This window comes from Nicotiana sylvestris, chromosome 9 (assembly GCF_000393655.2).
Source record: "Nicotiana sylvestris chromosome 9, ASM39365v2, whole genome shotgun sequence".
Classification (NCBI taxonomy): Eukaryota; Viridiplantae; Streptophyta; class Magnoliopsida; order Solanales; family Solanaceae; genus Nicotiana; species Nicotiana sylvestris.
Window position 1 is genome coordinate 81,585,604 of NC_091065.1, and position 11,153 is coordinate 81,596,756.

The window sequence follows — 11,153 nt, forward strand, 5'->3', positions numbered from 1 at the left end:
AACGCATACTCTAATCTTGCCGTCCTTCTTTGGTACTGGCACAACATTAGCTAACCAAATGGGATATCGTGTGACACGAATGACCTTTGCATCCAACTGCTTGGTGATTTCTTCCTTAATATTTACACTCATATCCGTTTTGAACTTTCTCAATTTTTTCTTGACGGGAGGGAATGCCGGGTCAGTGGGTAACTTATGGACCACCAAATTAGTGCTCAAACCTGGCATGTCGTCATATGACCATGCAAAAATATCTTTGTATTCAATCAGTGCTTTGATTATCTCTTCCCTGATCTTTGGTTCAAGGTGGATGCTTATTTTAGTCTCTCTGATATTATCTGTGTCCCCTAAATTGATGGCTTCTGTATCATTCAGGTTGGTTTGGGTCTTCCTATAAAGTGATTTAATTCCTCTAATCTCTTCAAAAGCCTCATCCTCATCATATTCTTATTCGCCATCACACTCTACTTCTTGAATTATTATTTCAAAATCAGATTTATGTTTAAGACTGGGCTAAGGATTCCTCATGCATACCATGTCATTAGAACCAACGTAAAAAGAACTGTACGGAAAAGAAAACAAAAACAAAAAGGAAAACCATCAGGAATGATGAAGAAAGGGAGATTGCATTTCATTGAATGATAAAAGATAACAAAGTTTGCACACTCAAACAGACTGAAAGATAACAATCTGGATTACAACCCTAGAATAACCTAGACAGACTGAAGGAAAATCAAAATAAACTACCAAAACTCCTTCCGAGTGGGGAGAGGAGTAGCCTTCCAATTGTTAAGATTTGTTTTTGGCCCGACAAATTGCACTTTTCGCATTGCTAGAATCTTCTCCAATTTCCACCATGTTTACATCGTCGAACAATTGCTCGAATTTTTTAATTTATTCCTTGTCAGGATCAATCACAGAACTGGGAATTGTTGTTACTGGGCGACTTCTGGTATCGTACTTGACAAATGATATGGAATGACGTGGGACCGGCTTTGGAAGGACCCATGCCCTCTGTTTCAATTTCCTGGCTCTTTTTATGTCTGCGGCTGTGGGCTTGAATCCCAGGCCAAATGTTCCCAAGTTTTTAGGGAGGGACACCAACTGTATGATGCCCTGCAGAGATGAACCCAGACCTTTGCCTGGTGCAAAACCATTCTTCAACATTTCAAAGGCCACCCTGACTGATGCGATAGTTTTCTTTGAATTTGGAATGTGTTTCCCCTCTGGAAATTTCTCGACCAACATCGTGTCAAAAACCTGGTAGACCCACGGCCCCTTGTCATCTTCCATTTCAATGAACGACACAACTGCATTGCTATGAGCGCACAAATTATTTTTGCCATGCACAACTATTTATTGTTTATCCCATTCAAATTTGACAATCTGGTGTAGTGTTGATGGGACTATTTTAGCTGCGTGAATCCATGGTCGACCTAATAGCAGATTGTAGGAAACAGCTATGTCTAGCACCTGGAACTCCATTGTGAACTCAACTGGCCCTATTGTCAGCTCTAGCACTATATCCTCAACTAAATCTTTGCCTCCGTCATCAAATCCCCGCATGCAGATACTGTTCTTATGATTCCTCTCATCTTCTACTTTCAACTTGCTCAGAGTGGAGAGAGGGCAAATGTTCACACTGGAACCGTTATCGACCAATACCCGGGTAACCACGGAGTCCTCACATTTCACCGTAAGGTAAAGAGCTCCGTTGTGCTCAGTACCTTCTACAGGCAATTCCTCGTCAGAAAAAGTGACTTTGTTCAATTCAAAGATTTTGTTGGCTATCTTTTCCAGATGATTCACTGAGATTTTATCGGGAACATGAGCCTCATTCAGGATTTTCATTAAGGCTCGACGATGCTCGTCTGAGTGGATCAACAATGTCAATATTGAAATCTGAGCAGGCATGTTTTTCAATTGTTCCACGATAGAATAGTCTTGCATCTTCATCTTTCTCAAGAATTCCTCTGCCTTTTCTTCAGTTACAACTTTCTTCACTAATACTGGGTTATCTTTAGCTTTTCTTAACTCCTTGGGGGCAAATCATCTCGCCGAACGAGTCAAACCCTAGGTCTCACAGACTTCTTCTTTAACTTCTTTCACTTTATAAGTCACTGTCACCCGTTCATAATTCCACGGAATAGCCCTATAATTGACTATCATTAACTAGGTTACTGGCTTAATAATGACATGATCTGTGCGGGCATGCTCCACAATTACGATAGGCCTGCTTGCCACTCCTGGCACAACCACTTTCACCCTTTCTTGTTTTTCTGCCACATCACTTGAAAACCTCTTCTTAACTGCCATAGATGGTTCAATTGGCTTGACCTCACTTGACCGAATCATCATGACGATCTGTGAAGGCTTCCTGGCCTCCCCACCCTTATGCATTATTTCAATTATATTTGTCTCTTGGTGGGTTGGCATCGGATTCTGGTTGATATTGGGCGCCTATGGATCTTGAAATTCAATTCTATTAATATCATTGAGCTCATGGATAGCACTTTTTAGGTGCCAGCACTTCTCCGTGTCATGACCCAGAGTACCAAAACAATATTCGCAGCTTACAGAATAATCCAGATTTTTTGGGGGAGGATTTGGCAATTTTGACTGTATCGGCCTTAGCATGTCCAGTTGTATTAGCCTGTGAAACAAACTAGTATATGACTCCCCCAATGGAGTAAAGGTTTTCTTTTTATGCAACCTTTCATCCTTAAATTCTTGATTAGGCCGGAAAATTGGTCCAGGAGGGTTTCAGTAGGCTCGTAGTGGTGGATAAGTGTTTTGGGGAATGGGCGCACGCCATTGCACGTGGACAGGAGGTTGGTTGTATGTTTGGACGTGGTGGACAGAAAAATGAGGTTCTGGTGGGGGTAACAGTGTTGGGGTGGATTATACTGGGTGTGAGGGTAAGTTCGGTGGTGGGTCGAGGCTGATTATAGTGGTAAGATGAGCCTTTGGGTCCTAACCAAGCTCCCGAATCAATTGTCGCCACATCCTCTCTCTTCTTTTTCACAATTATTCCTCCCGCGCCACCCTGAATAGCCTGAGTGGTTGCCTTAATAGTCGAATAGCTCATGATTTTATTCGACTTGAGCCCTTCTTCTACCATGCCCCCCATTTTCACCACTTCATTGAAGGATTTTCCTACAGCCGATACCAGATGACTGAAATAAGTGGGCTTAAGGCCTGTAGGAAATAATCTACCATTTCACTTTCTTTCATCGGAGGGTCAACCCTCGTTGCTTGCTCTCTCCAATGGAAACCATACTCTCTGAAAGTTTCACTGTGCTTTTTCTCAAGTTTTGTCAAGGACAGTCGATCCGGAATGACCTCGAGATTGTACTGGAAGTGACAAGCAAATGACTGGGCTAGATCATCCCATGTGTACCATCTTCCGTGATCTTGCTGGGTATACCATTCTAATACTGAACCACTCAAACTTTGACTGAAATATGCCATTAGAAATTCATCCTTCCCTCTAGCTCCCCTCATTTTGCTACAAAACCCTCTCAAGTACGCAACTGGATCACCGTGCCCATCGTTCAAGTCAAACTTGGGCATCTTAAACCCTGCCGGCAATTGCACATTTGGAAACAGACACGGGTCTTTGTAAGACACACTTACTTGACCTATCAACCCCCTCATGTCCCTGAATGACTATTCTAAGCTTTTAACTTTCCTGAACATCTCCTCCTGTTTGGGATTTTTGGACGGTTTCTCAGCTTCCACAGGAAGATCGAAACGAGGAGTGTAAAAATAGGGTTCCGGAGCTTTGAAAGTGGGCTTAGGGGGGTAATACTAGTTTTCATGAGCCTGGAATAAAGGCTCGCTGGAGGATCGGTGAATTGTAGCAGGCTGTGGTGCTACGAAGACAGGAGTGGCTGGTGGAGGAAGGTACGAAACTGGTTTGGGTGGTGGAGCTTGCGGGGTTTGGGAGGTGGTGCCTTGGTAGTGATGGTAAATAGGAAATCCTGCAGATGAATAAATAGTAGGATGCTCCTGGGTTTGAGTCAATGGAGGGATGAAAGCAGGGTTGGTGGGGTAAGCTGGTGGTGGTTGCTCTTTTGCCCAGGCCTGGTACATTTCGTCCATCTGCTGCTTCAACTTATACATCTCTTATTTCCTTGAATTAACATCCAATTCTTCCATCTCTCTTGAAGGATCGATGCTACTCGCATCAAGTTCTTGGTTAGACATGATCAATTCGCCTTTGGACCTGGTGTTGTATGGATGGGTTGCCAGAATGATCATCAAACTAACCACCTGCCTTAGCTATATAGCATCAACAACAAACTCGTTAGTGCTTAGAGCTTAACAGATTGGTAAACGCATATTTGTGGAATGCAATGCACCTAAGTAATTAATCATTTCTATCATGTATTTGCTCGATTGCTTGTGTCATCCCGGTTTTTCCTTATTTCCATGTGAAACTTCCCTTTTTCTCTTTTTTTATTGCCTTTCTTTGTTTGACTTCTCTTTGTTTTTTTATTCTCTCATTTCCGTTTCTTATTTGTTTCCTTCTCACGGTTTCTTATTTTCTTTCTCTTTTTTTTGGTTATGGTCGAATGTTATGGAGATTGCCTACGTATCATGACCCCGCATGAATCAGACCGAGCGTAGTTCTAGGGTATACGAATAAAAATAAGTAATAAAATATTTTTGGGATTTTCAAAAAGCAAATAGTTTGATTATAACGACTTAAAAACTAACACACTCAAAAGAAACTAACGGACTTTAACAGAAAGAAAATACAAACTCAAGTAAAAAAATCATGAATACATTAATGCCTCAAATGCTCCTGGGGATCGCGGGACATCACTCGGTCTCACCACATGCCTTTATGCAAGATACCTTTGAAGCCTCTCCAAGTTACTCATTATCTATCGGATAAACGTCATCACTGCCGCGAAGAATGTGGTGCGAGTCATATTCTCACATGCTTGGCATTTCACAACAATGTAGTCTGCGATGACTCTAACCTACTCTTGGATTCTACCCTTTTCCTGAAGTAGACGCCCGACCTGTTGATTCCGGGCTTCTAACACCTGAGTGTCGTGGAGATGTTAATTTTGCAACTATTGCATTTCTTCCTCCATCTAAGCTATCAAATCATAATAGTGTTCCTTATCATCCTTGAAATCCTTAGCTTGCTTGGCTACTTCATTCTCGAGGGTAGTCATTTTTCTCTTCAGGCTGGTGATTGTCCCTTCATACATTCTTTTCATTTGTTGCACAAACTTTGCCCGCTCTTCCGCCTCCTTTGCCCATTGTGCCCTAACTTTGGCTAGGTTGGCCTCAGACTTTTCCAGGTTATCTTGACACTCAAGGGCTTTCTTTTTTAGACTGCTTATAAGCCTTTCATCCGCTCGGCTTCTTTCCGGGTTTCTAGTAGTTGTTCTCATTTTCTGAATTTGGGATTTGAGGGCTTCATTTTCCTGAGTTAGCTTTTTCTTCTCGCCTTCATCCGCGGCGGCTTGCAAACCATTCTCAAACTGAAGGTCCATGACTGTCTTTTCTAGCCCGCCTATGGTGGCTCTGTACTCATTTTCTTTGGCCAACCCATCCCATTGCTCCTGTGATGCTCCGACAAATTCTTGAAGATGAGGTCTTTTGGCCGGCCTTCCAAACTCAACTTCCCTTTTATACCAGGCAAGATATCCTGGTGCAACTTCACCTCTGGATAGATCACGCACTCGAGTGTTCGCAGTCAAGTACTGACATTCGCTCTAAATTTGGCGGACTGCTTCTTCATGAAACTGACCATCGGGACCAAACTCGGCCACATAGCGACTAATGTCTTCATCCCTGGGAACCATTTGATATCTCCCTAATTGTCTCAAAACCCAATATGGGACATAAGGCTAGATACTCCTGAGACCCATCAAAAGGAAATGAGGCCCGGTAGCTGGCATGTATATGATCTCGTCTACGGGAAGCCACCCAAACGTCCACTCTATTTGACTTGCACTGATGGAACGGAGATGTGATACCCATTCTATAACCCTTTCTGACAATCTGATCCCATCAACCCTCGTATAAAATTCCTCTATGCAGGTTTTCTCTGTCGACCCATGACTCAGGAATTGAGGACGACGACATAGATGTTCAATCATCCACATCTGTAGCAACAAGTTGCACCCCTCAAAAAAGTCCCCTCCGGCTTTGCCGGCTGTGAGAACGCGGAAGATTTCAGCTACTATCATGGGTGCGGGGGTGCTTTTGGCCTGAGTAAGCAAAGTGCTGACAACCCCAGCTATTCGTATGTCGATATTTCCATCTTTCCTAGGAAACACCAGAAGTCCCAAGAAGACCACCATAAAAGAAAAACACTTGTGTTCTTCCCATTTGAGGCGGTTCCCTTTGCTACAAATTTTGTTTTCTGGATTGTTAAACCCTCCTATGTGGCCGTATATTGGGTATATAAACTGCGGAGTGGAAAATCCTGCGGCCAAATCTGGGTTATGGACCCCCTCCTTATCTTTAAGGAATCTAAGAATCTGTGCACAGCGATGACTCTTGGAGCAACCAGATACTTGTGTCTCAGAGGAACTTCAGCACTCCCAATATATCCGGCTATTTCTTCCAGAGAAATGAAAAACGTTGTGGGTCGGGTCCCATAATGTAACCAATGTCTTTATGATGTCCCTCTAGGCCTGATCTTCAACAACCCGATTAGTCCTCCCAAATATAGATTGACCTTATCTTGCCCTGATTTACCCAGATCTTCCCACCACATACACAGCTCCAAAGGGATCTTGTTCATGATTGTTACTGGCAAATTTTGACTCGTGCTCATTCTGCACATTTATTAGGGTGATTAAGCAAAATCATGACTTATTTGACTCAAGAAAAGTTAATTTTTGAAATTGTCATTTCAAAAATAAAACCCGGCTTTGCAAATACGGCCTTTCAGCATTTCTGGGGAGAAGATTTTAAGGCTGTTCTTGCTAACCGGCCAAAAATTTGAAAAGAGACCAAAGGTGGTTGTTCTTGCTAAAACAACCTTCCGGCGTCCTTTTGGGGACGTTCGGCTATTTTAGACAAAAATGGCATCACCCTACTCATTTAAAATAAAATAATTTTTTTTGTTCTTTTGGGCTATTTTTGCAAAAGGGAAGTTGGACCCGATGGGGGTTGCCTACGTATCCCACATCTGGCGAAAATCAAACTGGCGTAGTTCGGGCAATTCTAACAAAACAAAAAACCAACTCTTTTTTTTTCTTTTTTCACAAAAATTTTCTCTTTTTTTTTCAAAATTTTGGCAGAGTCTCGGTATGTTTTGGACATTGGTTTTCAAAAACAGGCAATTATCTCTCTCAGTCTCCAAATTTTCCTTTTCAACTTTTCCTCTATGAGCCGGCCAACATGCAAATCCGAAGCAAATGAATGCATAAGTAGCAAGTAAGATGCATCAGGATTGTCTTTTCATTTCGGGTACACTTGTCCTAGACAGACCCAACCCCTGTGTTGAGTTTCCAAAGTCAAATGCACATGATGCAAACAAACGTTCCTACTAAGGATCTGGTATGAGGCTGTGTTATTCTAGGTTCAAAACCTGGGTATGTGTTCTACACTGTGTACCCGAGCGGACAACTCGAGCCGAGGAGGGGGCTACGTACCGGGAACCAAAAGGCCATCCGGCTTAGTAACTTGTCCGAGCCTCTTTCTTATTTCAAGGTATGGCACTAACAGAATAGGGAGTCTTGACCAGCGAGCACATCCACGAAGATGAGAAGAGAAGGGTTTCGTATCAGTTTATGTACAGTTCAGATAATATCAAAGCGGTAAAAAGCGGCACTTAGCACATTAGGCCCAAACATGTGAATAAAATCAGATAATAAATAAAGCCAAATACAACAATTATTCTAAGCTCGAATTCTGAACCCTGAACCAGAGATTCTGGGTTCTTTTCCCCAGTAGAGTCGCCATAGCTGTCACACCTCTTTTTTTCCTACATCCCGGAAAGGGTATAAAGGAGTTTTTTCCAACTTAAAGTGACAATCGAAATGGGATTCATTTATTATTAAAAATTCAGAGTCGCCACTTGGGATAATTTATGGTGTCCCAAGTCACCGGTTCAAATCCCGAATCGAGGAAAAGATTGACTTTGTTTTATAGTCCGCAAACACAGAAATCCGAGTAAGGAATTCTGTTAACCCGGGAGAAGGTGTTAGGCATTCCCCGGTTCTGTGGTTCTAGCATGGTCGCTCAACTGTTATAATTGGCCTATTATCTGATTTTAATACATGTTTTAGCCTATTTAACTTATTAACTGCTCTTATTCATTTTTTAGGAAGATTGCAACGTCATTTAAAATATGTCTTGAACCACGTCACATAAATGCACCTGTGGTCCACGACACATTTTATTTAACATTGTTGGGATTTGGATTTGGGTCACTTGAAATGCACACCCGAGTTTAGGAAGGTAAGTTTAAATTACGCGCCTAAAGCAACTACGTATTTTTAAGCTTTGTGAGGGCCATAGAAAATACGCTAAATAGCATGCCTCGAATTCTATGGATTTAAAATTAATTAAATGAGGGTCATGCGTTTTGAGGTTTTATTGTGGATGGAGTGGTATAATTGATAAGTACAAAAGGCTTAAAGAAATGGGTTAGATACATGTATATCACTGGAGCCTTTTGTTATAGCATACTACAATTCAGAAAGGTGGAGTTGGCATTTATGTGAAAATAACAAAAGACAGGTGCCAGCTTTGGGTTCATCTCCATATCATCTTCAAAAGACCGACTTTCGATTTCAAATTCTATAAAGAAACTAACAAAATTTTATAGCAAAATAATGAATCTTAAATGACCATATGAGCACAAAAAGAAAAAGAAACCATGCTGAGAACTATTTGGATGAACTAGAAGGGACAAAACAAACATGGACATACAAAAATACATTTTAAACTTAATTATAACAAAGAACACTTAAAGTAATTAATTTATTTAACACTATGCTAAAGAGAAAGTTGTAGTATCACCACTATAACTTCTATAGTTCCATTTTGAAGCAGAAGAAGTTGAATCTTCACATGGTTAATTTAAGAAAATATGCAGCCAATAGCATACATTGAAGATTAGATCCTTCCACTAACACAATCTATTTTTTTTTACATCTTAATGTTGACAAATTGTTTAACTTCACATACTTCTTTAAATTTCAAAATATGAACATGGTACTGCATGATCTTGAAATCTAAATATAAACAAAACAATACCTGCTAGTAACAAGTCATGAGCCAAGAAAAATAAAAATAAAAAGAAAAAAAAAACAAAAAAAAAAAAACAAAAACGAGACAGAGTCATGAACATACTAAAATAACGTTAACATTTGCAAATCTCAATTCACTCAATCAAAGAAACATCAGTCATGCGAACAGATCCAATACGAAAGAAACTTTATATAAAGAACCAAATCAATTTGCTTCTGCTTCAATAAAGATGCTCCGACATTTTTTAACTCAAGAGCTTGAATTACATACCTACAAGAGAGTGAATTAAAATGAATAAAATCTGAAAGTTGTAGAGTCAATACAGCAGCAACAACAAAATCTCTATCAACTCTTCTTCAAACCCAAGATTCAAGGCCCGAAATGTTGAAAGAAATATTTAATGAAAACCTTCAACCTAAATTTCTCTCCTCCCCCTCTCTTCTTTTTTTCCTTCTTCTCAAATTTTCTCTTCTATTTATAGCAAAATTTTCGAGATTTTTCAGATTTTTTTTTTAAAAATATTTTATTATTTTATTATTTTTTAATTTAAAGAAATCCCACGTACAAATTGCTTTTATTTTTTTATAAAAAGAAATCTCACCTTTATTTACTTTTATTTTTTAAATTCCAACTTTAATTACTTTTATCTTATTTAAAATCCCACTTTTTTTTACTTTTTAAAAGAGAATTCCCCTTATTTAACTTTTCTTAATAAACAATCCACTTTCTTTTGCTTTTCTGTTAAAAATGCTACTTTCTTTTACTTTAATTTTTTTTAATTTTCAGATACATTTATATTTATTTTTTAATTCCAACTTTCTTTTAGTTTTATTTTTTTAAAATTTTCACAAAACTTTACTCTTATTTTTTTAATTTTCTACTTTCTTTTACTTTTTAAAAGAGAATTCCACCTACTTTTACTTTTATTTTTTTTATTCAATACTTCCCTTTTTCTTTTTTTTAAATCACTCCTGAAAATTAAATTTTTTTAAATATTTTTCAGACTTTTTTATTATTTTAAAATAAAAATAAAAAAAATAATATTAATAGTAATAATTCACCTTTTAAAAATTTGTATTTTTACCCTATAATAAAAAGTGTAACAAAGATAAAAATTGTAGGTTAAAACTCCTAAAATATTTACATAGAAGAAGTGATAAAAAATTAAATATTGTCAAAAATTAGTTGCTCACAATGCGACCACAACTAACCAGCCGACCCCTCGCACCTGCGGAAATTTTTTCGCTTATGTTCACTCACTGGTGCAACGCTTCCTCCACATCTGTGATTACCTCCAGCCAGGATTGCAATGCTTCTACGGCCAATCAGCCGCATCTACGGACTCGCATTTATGACCATTCTTCCGCAGATGCGGAAACTATAATTATCCGGCCAGTCATTTTAAGAATTTACGCCCTGATCCCCTATTAACAGCTTTTCCCATATTTATTTCTGCTATTTTGATTCGCTGAGATATTTGGTTTTGAGTTTCGGAGTGTTTTGGGACACTTAGTCCCTAAAAGAGAGCTTAAACTTTAGAATTTGGACCGTAGTCGGAGCAGTGTATAGACGGCCTTGGAATGGAATTTCGTCGGTTCCGTTAGCTTCGTTGGGTGATTTCGAGCTTAGGGGCGTGTTCGGATTCTATTTTTGTGGTCCGAAGCTTATTTAGGCTTGAAATGCCGAAAGTTGAATTTTTGAAGTTTCCGGTTTGATAGTGAGATTTTGATATCAGGGGTCGGAATGGGATTCCAGAAGTTGGAGTAGCTTTGTAGTGTTGAATGTGACGTGCTTGCAAAATTTCAGGTCATTCGGACGAGGTTTGATGGACTTTTTGATCGAAAGCGTAATTTTAGAGTTTTTGGAGTTTTTAGGGTTGAATCCGATGTTAAATTGGTTTTTTGATGTAGTTTTGAGCA